Below are 13,438 nucleotides of genomic sequence, written 5' to 3'. Positions count from 1 at the left end.
TCACCCGCGCCTCCTCGATGAACCGTCAGATAGGTTAACAGGGACGCCGATCAGACAGTCGGTGCGCAGCGCTTCCACTTCCGCATCGGAAGCGGCACGTCCTGTGTGAACCAGGCGTTTCTTCCTCCCTGTCGGTGGGCCTGCCCAACTATGTGAAAGACTCCCTATCTCTCAATGATAAAGAATCCTTTAAAAAAATTCCTAGATCCAGGCAGTGATCTGGATATTCACCAAAATTTAATGGATTCTAAGTTAGGCCAAGACCCACCTTTCCACAAAGTTTCATTGCAATCCGTCCATTACTTTTTCCGTGATCTTGCTAACAAACCAACCAACCAACCAACAAACCAACCAACCAACCAACCAACAAACCGACATGATTACATAACCTCCTGGCGGAGGTAAAAATGCAATGAAATTGTTCTCAGAACTAACATCCAAGGTCAACGCATTCTTAGTAATGCAACATTGCGCTGTGCTTCGTTTTCAGTTGTTTTACACATAAGAGAACAAAGAAAGGCTTAGGAAAAACAAAAAAGGGAATACAAAAAACAAAAACAGTACCCCCCCGACTGAGGAATGTCCTTGGAACACCACACCAATCAGCTTGTGAAAAACTGCTTTTTCCAAATTCGGAATATAGCTAAACTTCGCAAAATGGTGTCCTTCAAAGAGTTGGAGTTGATTGTACATGCATTTGTCTCATCTCGCCTCGACTATTGTAACAGCCTGTTCACCTGTCTCAACAAAAAAGAACTGGCACGCCTTCAAGTTGTCCAGAATGCCGCTGCACGGCTCCTGACCCGCACTCGTAGGAGAGCCCATATAAGTCCTATTCTCAAGGACCTACACTGGCTCCCTGTTTCATTCAGGATAAATTTTAAAATCTTGGTATTGACGTTTCGGGCTCTACACGGGCAGGCACCGGATTACATCAAGGGCCTGATCCATCCCTATGTTTCCACTCGCTGCTTGAGGTCCTCTAACCAAAACTTGTTAATGGTTCCCCGCGCATGTTTTAAAACTCGTGGGGATAGATCATTTAAGGCAGTGGCACCGCGTCTTTGGAACGAGCTTCCCTGCTCGCTCAGGTCTCTGGACAATGTCGATTCTTTTAAAAAGCAGCTAAAGACCTTTTTCTTTGAACAAGCCTTTTAGCCTGTATGGTACTGTTTTATCTTGTATATTTATATGTCTTCTGGCCTGCATGGTACTGTTTTATCTTGCATATTTATATGTTATTTTAGTGATTTTATTTTGTATGGACTATTTTTATGTGAAGCACTTTGTGACCCTGGTCTGGGAAAAGTGCTATAGAGGGTTTTCCCGACGTGTCATCAGGCGCATCATTGGCCCGGAAGTCGTCATCTTGGAGGTACTCCGTATCACAACAAAGCACGAGTTCTAAGGAAGATCCAGAGCGTTATCAAGAAAAATGAATGAATGAATGAATGAATGAATACATGAATTTATTTCGAGATACAAAAAATACAAAATATACAATATACAAAAATATACAAAAAAAATGGTAAACTAGAAAAAATTTGCAGTTCCTGAAGAAACTGCAAGTGTGAATGCTGAGCTGAAAATTGTAAACTGTAATGCAAAAGAAGTTCAAGAAGAAAGGTTGAAAAGGAAGTTGAACAAGTTTTGAAAATAATTGAAAAAAGTTGAAAAAGTTTGAAGAGACTGCAAAGAGTTGAAAGCGGTTGAAAAGGGTTGAAAAAGTTTGAAAACACTGCAAAAAGTTGAAAAAAGTTTGAAAAGTTTGAAAACGCTGCAAAAAGTTGCACAAGGTTGAAAAGGTTAAAAAAAAGCGTAAAAAACTTGAAAAAGTTGAAAAAAGTTGAAAAAACTTGAAAAAGGTTAAAAAAGCGGAAAAAGTTGAGAAAGTTTGATTAAGTTGAAAAAAGGTGAAAAAACGTGAAAAAGTTTGAAAAACTTAAAAAAAAGTCATAAAAATCTGAAAATTTTTAAAAAAGGTTAATAGTTGACAAAGGAGGAGAGAACAGTAAACAGCAGTAGAGTCAGTGTCAGAGTAACAGAGGATCAATAGAGCTCCAGTCTGAATGGAAAAATCCAGACTAATCAAGCAGCAGTCAGCACAACAGGTGTGTCTGTTGCAATGGAGACCAGCTGCACAGCAGCCATGACAGTGAATCAGCACTTTTTAATGGAGTGCCCATGGTTGAAGAAATGGCATTTCTCGGGGACCGAGAGGCAAAATTGAAAAAGATATTCACACAGTCAGATTCAGAAGCCTTTCGTGAATTTAATGGTGCAGGAATCATGTCTGTAGGATCATCCATTCAGCCACGGCGATTGTGCGAACACGAATGAAGTTTTGGATTCAGGCGTCTCCAAAATGCATTGGAGCGGATGGGAGAAAATTCTGCACTCTCCTCAAACAAATGCCTCTGGAGAGAGAACCATTTGAGATAGAGACAAAGTGACTCAATTGTACGGGTCACAAGAAAAATTCCTACGTTTTGAGGGGTTATTGTGCAAATTGAGCCAGAAATGTGGCCGTACGGACGAGAAAAGAATTTTTTTTTTGGTTAAATTTCAGAGCCTCCCGCACTCTAACTGCTACTCTCCCACTCTGGCTTCTCCAATACACACCCATTGTAAACTCCAAATACGGCTGAAATTCTCTCCGTACTTGAAGGCTCACAGTTTAAATTGGGTAAAAGATCTGGACATGATATAACATACCTGAATAGAGGACAAAAATGCCTACATTTTGCAAGTAAAATGACTTGTCTACGTCAAAGTATGACAAAGTTGTAAGGGGTCAAAGTTGAAGGAGTTCAAAGGTCAGTTGAAGGGTTTTCCCATCCACTTCAATGTTAAAAATAATTTTAAAAAGTTGAAATATTTCAAAAAGTTGAACAAAGTTGAAAAAGTTTAAAAAGGTCGAAGAAAGGGTTTAAAAAGTTGAATATTTTAAAAGTTGAATGGTGAAAATCGGTTAAGATTTGAAGAAGTTATAAGGTTCCAATGTTTGAAAAAATCTCCATCCGTTAACATGAGGAAAAAAGTTGCACAAAAGTTTAAATATTTCAAAAAGTTTAAAAGATATTAAAAAGCCAGAACATAGCCGGAATGTCCTTAAAAAGCTGCACATTTTGATATCTGAATGGTTCAAATCGGACAAAATTTGTAGGAGGACAAGCGTGCCAAAAAACGGCGGAAGAAGTCAGAAGAGGAATGTAATCCTGTGAATGCCTTCAGCATTCACACAATTATTGCCGTGTCATTGGTTGTACCAATAGGTCAGACCGAGAAAAACATTTGGAATTCTATAGACTTCCAAAAGTTAAAAAAAAAACAGGGTGAGAAATGCCAAAAACTAATCAGAGGAATGGAGGTACTTGTGGTTAGCAAAGCTTAACCAAGATCTACGAGGGAAAAATCTGGACAATATCCGAATTTGTTCGGCACATTTCTTGTCAGGTAAGTGAAACACAGTGCAACAGTTTAAGCTCATTAATGACTTCATATGTTACTTTGATCATTCATAAACGTTTAGCTTCTACTGAAACTTGAATTTTTCTGTCCCTAGCCTTAAGAGATGTATTACTCCTGAAGAAAACAATTTGTGTTAGACTGTAAAATTATTTTATGTAAAGAAAAAAAACATATTTCAGCTATCACACTATTTGTAGCCATCAGCTTGGTAATATTTGCATTTTAATCAATTAATTAGAAGCCCAACCCCAACAAAAGTGCTTGTCCCCACAGTCATTGATCAAAAGAAAGTGCTGTATTTTGAGTTTAAAAATATGCTTCTCGAAATATCGGGCTTTCTCTTGTAACTCAAGACCTTCCTGATATTCCTTTGCTTCTTCAGTCTGTTTTGACAAGCTTTCTTGTGGTTTCGACATGGCTGAATGCACTCAAATTGTTCCATAACACACAATCGCGACTACTGTCAGTATAATTGTTTACACTGAGTGTCTCCAATATGGCGGCGCAGCAAGGTACCGCCCAAGTCGTGACGTCGGTGAAAACCCTCTATACAAATAAAGCTTACTTACTTACTTACTTACTAAGTGACTGCACATTTCAAATGTTTCCAAGAAAGGAGTTCAGTGGTTGCCAATTTTTTTCAAAATCAATCAAATTATCATGCATAGTATATCTTATTTTTTCTGGATGAAGTGTGGCAGTAAGTTCTATGACCCACATCTTTAGAGAACTGGTACCTTTGCCTTTCCAGAGTTGAAGGATAAGTTTCTTTGCAATAATTATAGCATGTGAAATTAGACAACGTTGGGCAGAATCTAAATTTTCAATTTCCTTAAATACTCCAAAAACAATTAGAGTAGTATTTGGCGCTAATTTTATTGTCAGAACTTTGTACAGGAAGTTAAAAATCTCAGTCCAAAAACTCTGGAGTTTAGGGCAAAGTACATGGCTGTGTAATAAGGTGCCTCATTCTACTAGACATTTTTCACACATAGGAGAGCTGTCTGGTTAAATCTTATGAATTTTCTCCCTCGAATAATGTAGTCTATGTATAACTTTATATTGGATTAAGCAATGACGGGCGTTTATGGAAATGGCACCTATTTTACGTAAAGCCTGCAGCCAGATATCATCCGGTAAGGGGTAACCAAGCTCGTTTTCCCATTCTGTTTTAATATGAGCAGTAGATGGGTTGCTTGACTCTTGTAATGAATTGTAAAAATAAGAGATGCTCTGTTCTAAACCAGAACATTCACTCAGACATTTGTCCACGAAGTCAGTTTCAATACTCTGAAATTGTGGCAAGTGGGAACGGACATAATTTCGAATTTGAAGATATCGGAAAAAGTCAGAGCCTGGTAGCCCAAACCTCTCTTGTAACTGCTGAAATGTCATAAAGATGTTGTTTAGATACAAGTCTTTCACAGAGTATAAGCTTGATTCTCTCCATAAGTTAAAAGCCCCGTCTACACAGGAAGGATGAAAAGAGGGATTTGATGAGATGGGTATGTTAAAGAAAGTTTTTTGAGTTTGAAATGATTCATAATTTGTTTGAAAATTCTAATATTACTGGGAATTATGGTGTTAATGTTGTAAAGGACACTGGCTATAGGCGTAGATGATAACAAAATGGCACAGACAGAGGAAGGCAGTCTTCCTGTTCCATTTGCAGTCCTTTGGAAAGCAAGCTGATTCATCAAGTACAATTGAGATGTTTTTTTTTATATTTGTAGCCCAATAGTAATACATAAAGTTAGGTAATGATAGTCCTCCCAGTGATTTATGCTTGGTAAGATGTTCCTTTTTGATTCTATGGGACTTGTTCCATATGAATGGTAAAATAATTGCATCTAACTTTTTGAAAAAAGATTTTGTTAGATAAATTGGTATATTTTGAAGCAGATTTAAGTACTGTGGGAGAAATACCATCTTTATTGCATTTATTCGACCTACTAGTGAAATTGGGAGTGTCTTCCAAAACTGAATATTATTTTTAAGCTTCTCTAACAGTAGATTGAAGTTTTCTTTTAGAAGAGAGGTATATTTTGTTGTTATTGTAATTCCCAAATATGTAAACTTTTCAGCGGTCACTTTAAAGGGATGATTTGTGAGCCAATCTGAATTTCCCAATTTTGCAGGCATTATCTCGCTTTTTCCCCAATTAATCCTATATCCTTGGTTTGGATTCATATACACAGGCCAGAGGTTATTTTTCCTACCTTGACATGTTTCGGCTGCCAAGCTGCAGCCTTCCTCAGAAGTGTCATGTGATGTTGTCTGGTCGGCTGATTTATACAGGCTTTGGCGCCAGCTTCCTAATGGGTGCAGTAGGATGACAGCGCCATCTGCAGTCCGACTTCTTCAATACTGTGTCCCAGGTATGGGAAAGTTGATACGCCCCCTCTGCCCGGTTCACAGTCTGGGGGGCGCGTTTCCGGATCTCGATGGCCTCCCTGATCCAGCGGTGGTACTTGTTGCTTTCCGTGCCGATGATCTGGGCATGATCCCAGTCCATGAGGTGGTTTTCCCTCTTGCAGTGTTCGGAAATGGCAGACTTCTGAGGAAGGCTGCAGCTTGGCAGCCGAAACATGTCAAGGTAGGAAAAATAACCTCTGGCCTGTGTATATGAATCCAAACCATGAATACAAAAAAAGGCCTAATGGAACCTTATCGGACTAATCCTACATGTATATCCTGCAAAAGTACCGAAGTCATCAATAACAGAGAGAATAGCTGGAATAGATGTTTGAGGCTGTGATGCATACAGTAAGATGTCGTCAACATAAAGTGAGATTTTATTCGCCGTGTATACTGTGTTGTACCCATGTATTACAGGGTGCTTTCGAATGGTCTCTGCCAAGGGTTCTAACGCCAGTGAGAACAACAAGGGGCTAAGTTCACACCCCTGCCTTGTGCCTCTACCAAGCTTAAACTGTGTTGACATAATTTATTTCTGAGGATTGTAGCTGTGGGGTTTTTATATAGTAATTTTATCCATGAAATGAAATCTTCGCCCAACTGAAACTTCTCTAGGACTGCAAAAAGGTATGGCCATTCGACTTGGTCGAATGCCTTTTCTGCATCCAAGCTGAGTATTGCAAAGTCCTGTGGAATACTGGGTGAACAAATAATATTAAACAGACACCTTAGGTTATTCAGAGAGCTTCTATCCGGGACAAACCCTGTTTGATCTGAGTGTACTGGCTTACTCATCACAGTGCCGAGCCTTATGGCTAATATTTTAGCCAGAATCTTTTGATCAGAATTTAATAAAGAAATTGGGCGGTAAGAAGCTACCTGTTCCAAGTCTTTACCTTTTTTAGGAAGTACGGTGATAACTGCTTCATTAAGTGTTGGGGGTAAATTCTTGTCCTCATATGCTTGATTGTACATTTTTAATAGGTATGATGTCAGCTTAACTTTCAGGAATTTATAGAATTCGTTACCAAACCCATCTGGGCCTGGACTCTTACCATTTTTTAATGAACCAATAGCTTTATTAATTTCTTCACTAGTAATCTTGGCATTAAGTATTTTACGATCTTCTATATTCAGATTTGGCAAATCACAATCATCAAGGAACATTTGCATCTCTTCATGATTAGCAGTTGAACTAGATGTATACAGTGATTCATAAAATTGTTTAAACTTATTATTTCTTTGTGAGATGTCAAAATTGTTCCATCAGTAGATCTAATTTTGTGAATTGACCTGTCACTTGCATTTTCTGCCTCTAGCTCTTCTATTTGCTTTTGTACTTTGTTTGTTCAGCTTTATTTTGTTTTCTTTGAGAAGATTGAAAGGATATTACACACGCTGGGTTGGCCATGTTTCTTCGAAACTGCTCTTATGCAGATGAAAAAAAAAATAATGGCATCATTACAAAGTACAGAGAACAGTGGAATGATCATTTTATTCTTTATTCATAAGGACTACATATCATATTGGAGATTTGCCCTTTAACTCATCTTCTCATATGTGAAATCAAAGTTGTGATGGAACTGTTTTCTTTATTTTGCAGAGGAAAAAGAGATTATAGTGTTATTAGAAAGTGCAACACTTTTTATTTTATGTTTTACTTTTTAAATGTAATATTAAATGATTTCATTTTTAAGATTTGGATATCTGTGAACAGTTATTTGAAAAGAATATACCGTATTGGCCCGAATATAGTGCGACTCTGATTACAAGACGACGAATGTTGAAGAAAATAAGGCTACTTATAAAATAACTTTTTATTGTACAATTATTCTAAACTCAAAAACTCACAACAGAGATAACATTTCACGTGATTTAAGATAAAAAAAATATTACTGCAGTATTAAATAAAAAATATATTCTCTTTCTCAAAATAAGCAACAACAAGCAACAATTAAGTAGGCTCAAAGGTTCAATAACTGCATTGATGTAAATAACTTTATAACCATCAAATTCAACTTCATGAACATTAATAATTTAGCCCTCCGTGAATGTTGGATTCAGTTTAGCATGTAGAGAACAGTTCTTCAGAAAGAAAGCATGAGATTTCAGCTGGTCTGAGCTTTTATTACTTTCTCCTAAAGGCACTGTTTTATTTATTTATTTGCATTGCATACCATTTCAAGTTTGCTCTTTTGTTGTATTTATTTTATATATAGTTTTATAATGTCCTCACGCTGCCATAGAGGATGCCAAACAATATTTCACTGTACATACCTGTTGTCTAACAAGTTTTTATAGTGACAATAAAGCTCTATCTATCTATCTATCTATCTATCTATCTATCTGTAAAACTGAAACAAACAAGACATACATATAAGTGAACATATACACAAGATGTATCACAACATGCATCACTGTCTAAAAACAAAACAAGTCAGTATCTAAAATCAAAGCCGCTAGCTCAACGCTAACTATTAATGGAAACGCCATTGATATGCTAACGGAATTAGCATCTGTGTTGAAACTTCAAAACAAACTGACAAACTCACAAGTGTCAATTTCACCTCTATCCTGAACATCAACTAAGTATATTAGAGTACTTACAGGCAGATATTTTCGATGTGCTGTTTGAGAGGAACCTCTCCACACTTGCTCAGTCTTGTTTTCACACTGCTGTAGGTTTACACTCTGTCCAGCTCACTACCTCCCCCTAACGGAGCGGCTGAGCCACTGCGTGCAAGCAGAGGCAGTACAGGTCACCGGTACTTTGGCTCTATCTAGTGGCGCGGATGTGAAATGACAATCTAGTCCTCGAACCCATTTTTGAGAATACAATTTCTGGAAAAAAAAAATCGTCTTATATTCGGGCCAATACGGCAGATTAATATAGATATAGAATAACGCTGGAGGTGTGCACTCATCTTGAAATAAATCTACATTGTGAAACAACTGTAAATATTTTTGAAAAATATACTGAATGACAAGGCTTTACAGAACAGTGCACTATTATAAACTTAACATGTAAAGTTATAATTGCATTATTTTTTTTTTATTAATACCTCCTGATCTTAAGTGGGCCGGTCTGAGGCATAAAACTCCAGAGCTGAAAATGAGTCCCACTCCGGCCCTGCTGAGTGTTGAAAGAAATGGGAGGTCCGTGCCTGTTTTACTGCATTATTGTAAATTTTGAGTTGTTGACGTAATGATGTAACTTGGTTTCCTCCACATCCTTTCAGCCCTCCTGCAGTTTCTTTTCAATTTGTTGCTCTTATCGTTTTTTCTCCATGGGGGTTTGGATTGTCCTTTGATTGTTGTAGTGAAAAGTGGAGCTACTGAGTCCAGGCTGGACTTCAGTTTACTTTTAAAATCATCAAGCAGGTAAAATCATGCAGGTGAGATCACAGCAGGAGTGCTCTGTAAAACCTTTATAAAATCTGCAGCCACTTCAGAATTGAGGTAGCGTCTCCTCACTGTTCTCACCGGGGCTTCCTGCTGGTTATTGGTGATGTTAAAAAACACACAGTAGTGGTCAGACACAGCCAGGTCAACACCAGAGGACACACTGATGGAAAGACTGTGGTGTGTCCTCTGTTGTGAGTCGGCTGGGTGACATGCTGTTTAAAATCTTAACAGTTTAAAAGATTCAAAAATTCTCTGGACATTGAGTCCGAGATATTATCAATGTGCAGATTAAAATCACCAGTTATCAAAATTCATATTAGAATGAATGTTATATTTAGAATGACTGGCTAAAAGTTACGAATATTCACTAATAAACAGACTAGAGTAATTGGGGGTAGGGTGGTGGGGGGGGGGGGGGGGGGGGGGGGTGTCAATGTGCAGATTAGGGGACTGCTAAAAACAAAGGTGTGGTGCAGAAATGAAACTGTTAAAAACCACTGCACCAGTGACGTGCAGTCAGGGGAGGCAGGGGAGGCACGGCCTCACCTGTCATCACGGAAAGAAAAAAATATAAAATGAAAAAATAAATCAAGTGGTTCTATTTATTTAGCAATGTGCACTTTAAAGTTATTTTCCATGTAACCTCGCCATTTTTAGATGTTTTTTTTTTTTTTTCAAAATCGCTGAATTTTCACATTTACCGTTCAAATACTAAGAAGAGACGTGCTGTGAGGCAGCAGCCGGCTGAGCCTCACCATGGATTGCGCAATGACTGCAGTGAGACGGTAATACTGTCGCTCTGTGTGTCGCTATTAAATTTTTAAATATTTTTATTATATGAACTAAATTTACATAGTTTAGCGGATGTATATAATATACAGTGTTTTTAAATCAACAACTGTATGTGTGTATAACGTGTTTCTTGTGCTGAGCATTCATAAAGCGCCTGCGAAGAGGCACTTGGTGAGGCACGCAGTTCTCCTGCCTCATGCCAGGGGGCGCTGGTTACCCCAGGGATTCTTCTTACTACTCCACAGCGGCAGAACTATAGAATTAGTGACAGCAAACCACGGCAGACAGTTAGCAAGTCAGATGCAGCCGTCCAGATAGTTTTTCCTATTGCTTGGATTATATTCAAAATGAAGAAAGATAAGGAGGACTTCTACAAACAAGTTATTGATGCTTTTCTTCAGAAGGAGCGGCGCATGGACTTAATTTATAAGTAAAGGTAGGACGATAAAAAACGTTTTTTCTGTGCTTTTTTCTGTGCTGTAGTTTGTATATGTAAAGAATGCTGATATGAAATTTTAAACAAAACACGTTAACAGTTGCCAGTCAAATGGTGAATAAGCTACTCTGCAGGCTTCATGTTTGTCAATCTGACTGATGACGTCAGTGCCTCACCAGCCATGAACCTCACCGCACGTCACTGGTCAAAACAGATTCCAAAATAACCTAAGTCACATAGTTGTTTCCTCTCAGCAGTGAGAAAATGGGTTACAATTCACATGAAACAACTTCTAACAAAAACAATGAGTATTCTGACACTGTGGACAGATTAAGAGAAGACACGTTAGTTTGGCCATAGCTCACTTTTTTTCTGTAAATACACCCACGAGTTGCCCCTCCAGGCCAGTGTTTCTCAACTGGTGGGTTCTGGGCCTTGCCAGGTGGAAAAAAAAAAAAAAAGTTCAGGAAAAAAGTCTTGAAGGTCCATTTGTACTCCCGAACACTAGGTAGTGCTAATTCCCTATAATGCAGGTTGACACTCGCTTCAGGAACAACCTGGAGCTGAACACTAAGAAGACCAAAGAGATGGTCATTGATTTCAGGAAGCATAGAGGGAACCATGCCCCACTACCCATCAATGGGGTGTGTGTGGAGAAAGTGGCCTCCTTCAACTTCCTGGGGACCCACTTAACAGAGGACCTCACCTGGACAGCCAACACAGCAGCACTGGTTAAAAAGGCGCAGCAGAGACTCCACTTCCTCAGGGTGCTGAGGAGGAACCACCTGGAGGAAAGACTGCAGGTGTCCTTCTGTCAAGCCACCATAGAATCAGGGCTGATGTACTGTGTGACTGGTTCCCAGCCTGCACTGCTACGAACAGGAAGGCTCTGCAGAGGGTCACCAGAATGGCAGAGAGAATCATCGGCTGCTCTCTGCCTTCCCTGGACAGCATCGCAACCTCCCGCTGCATCAGTAAAGCGAGAAGGATCTGGGCAGACACCACCCACCCTGGCCATCAGCTTTTAGCCTGCTGCCATCAGGGAAGAGACTCAGATCCGTAAAATACAGGACAATCAGGGCGATGAACAGTTTCTATCCTTGGTCCGTCAGAGTCCTGAATTCAAAACAATAATCAATGTGAAGTCACTTAAATCTCGTGTGCAATAACTGTATATATCCAGACTCCTTTTGTAGTCTTGTTTCATGTGTACATTTGTTTTTTATTTTATTTATTGTTGTTTTATTTTTTCATGCCAATGCACCGCGCTTTGTGGCAGCTACTTAGATTTTGTCAAGCCCCCCATGTATGATGACAATAAATCATTTCTATTCTATTCTATTCTATTCTATTCTATTCTATTCTTTTCAGCTAGATCTACATAAATTGAGATTCTTCTTCCTCTTTTGAATACTTCAACATAGCTGTGCTTTTAATGTCATGTATTTTGCATGAAAACACACAGTCTGTTGAAAAAGTCTGGTAATGAAATGTGTGGTTGTTGTTCCAGCCTCATGATTAATGCCTGAATAAGTGACTGAATAGTTTTAACAAGATTCTGTTGTTTTATTTATCTATCAAGTGGCTACTCACCTAAAGCTACATATTTTGAGCCTTTTTGAAATGACAATATGAAAATACATTTTATTTGAAAAAAAACAAAAGAATATTTCCCTCTGCAATGTCAACACTTGTTAGTTGTTTTAGTTCATCATGGAACTTGTTTATTGTGTTGACATACTGTGATTTTATGGTCATTCTCTCAGGTCCAAACTGTCCTGTCATTTGGTAAATTTGAGAAGTTAAGTGTTCAGAGGTTTGGTTCCTGACTGGTCAGTTAGGGCTGATGGTGGGTCCTCAAGTCAGACCAGTTGAGAACCACTGATCTAGGCTTGACAGTCATGCTGAGAGCACCATCTGCTGGCTTGCATGTGTCTTCTCCCCAAAATACAAGACATTAGCAAATACACAAAAAGATGAGGGGGTGTTTTGTTCCTTCTAAAACTTTAGATATATATAGTGTTTTCAGCTTAACTATATTTACAAACAGGAGATACCCTTCCTCTGCCAGTGTTTTATCTCATTAAAGTGTTGTCTGACTCAGGTGTTCATATGAGCAGTTCATCAAAGTTTTACACACATTAATCAGTTTGACCTGAAAACATTTCATGAGACAATGAGCACATGTGTTTTCCTCCCATCTGACTCATACCCCACACTGACAGTTTCTGGGGTTTCAGATGCGAAACAGACCCCTTGTTGATCAGAGGTGGTGAGGAGAGAGCAGCATGCAAAGCAAATACCCAGCATGCCTGATTCTTACATCCTGTTGAGATGGATGGTCACCCTGGAGACGGGGAATAGTATATTATCAGGTGGGAGCAGAGGAGATGTGTCCTTGCCCTGCTTGGCCGTATTTGTGTGGATGTTGTAACTGAGCAGAAAAGTAGAGCCATGTCTTGCTTCCTGATGCTTGTGATGGTTTTATTCAATGTGCACTAAAGGAAGACCTGTTGAATTGAGTCTTCATTGAAACTGCCTCAAATCTCCAGAGCAGATTAAAAGTAAACTTGAAAAAGATGTACTAAGTTAAAGAATATGACGTCATTTTGTTTGCACAGCTCCTCCTGGCCGAACAAAGTTTACTCGCCTGGCCCCCTTATCCTGCGCAAAGTTTCTTCGGCTGGGTGATCCGCAGAGTCTTCTGTGATTGGTCAGATTGTCCTGCTTTACCTCAGCACTCCGTATTTAATATGAAAATAGAGCAGACTGAAGAGACCAGGCTGTAATAAATGAAGCATGAAGCTTCCACTTTTCCGTCAATCACTCATGAAGTCAATTGAATTCATATTCGTTTAACTGTCCTTGTTGAGATTTACATTACCTATACCTGTTTTTGTTTAACAAAATGTCATT

The sequence above is a fragment of the Salarias fasciatus genome, chromosome 16, assembly GCF_902148845.1.
Source record: "Salarias fasciatus chromosome 16, fSalaFa1.1, whole genome shotgun sequence".
Classification (NCBI taxonomy): Eukaryota; Metazoa; Chordata; class Actinopteri; order Blenniiformes; family Blenniidae; genus Salarias; species Salarias fasciatus.
Note: the sequence above shows the minus strand (reverse complement) of the source record.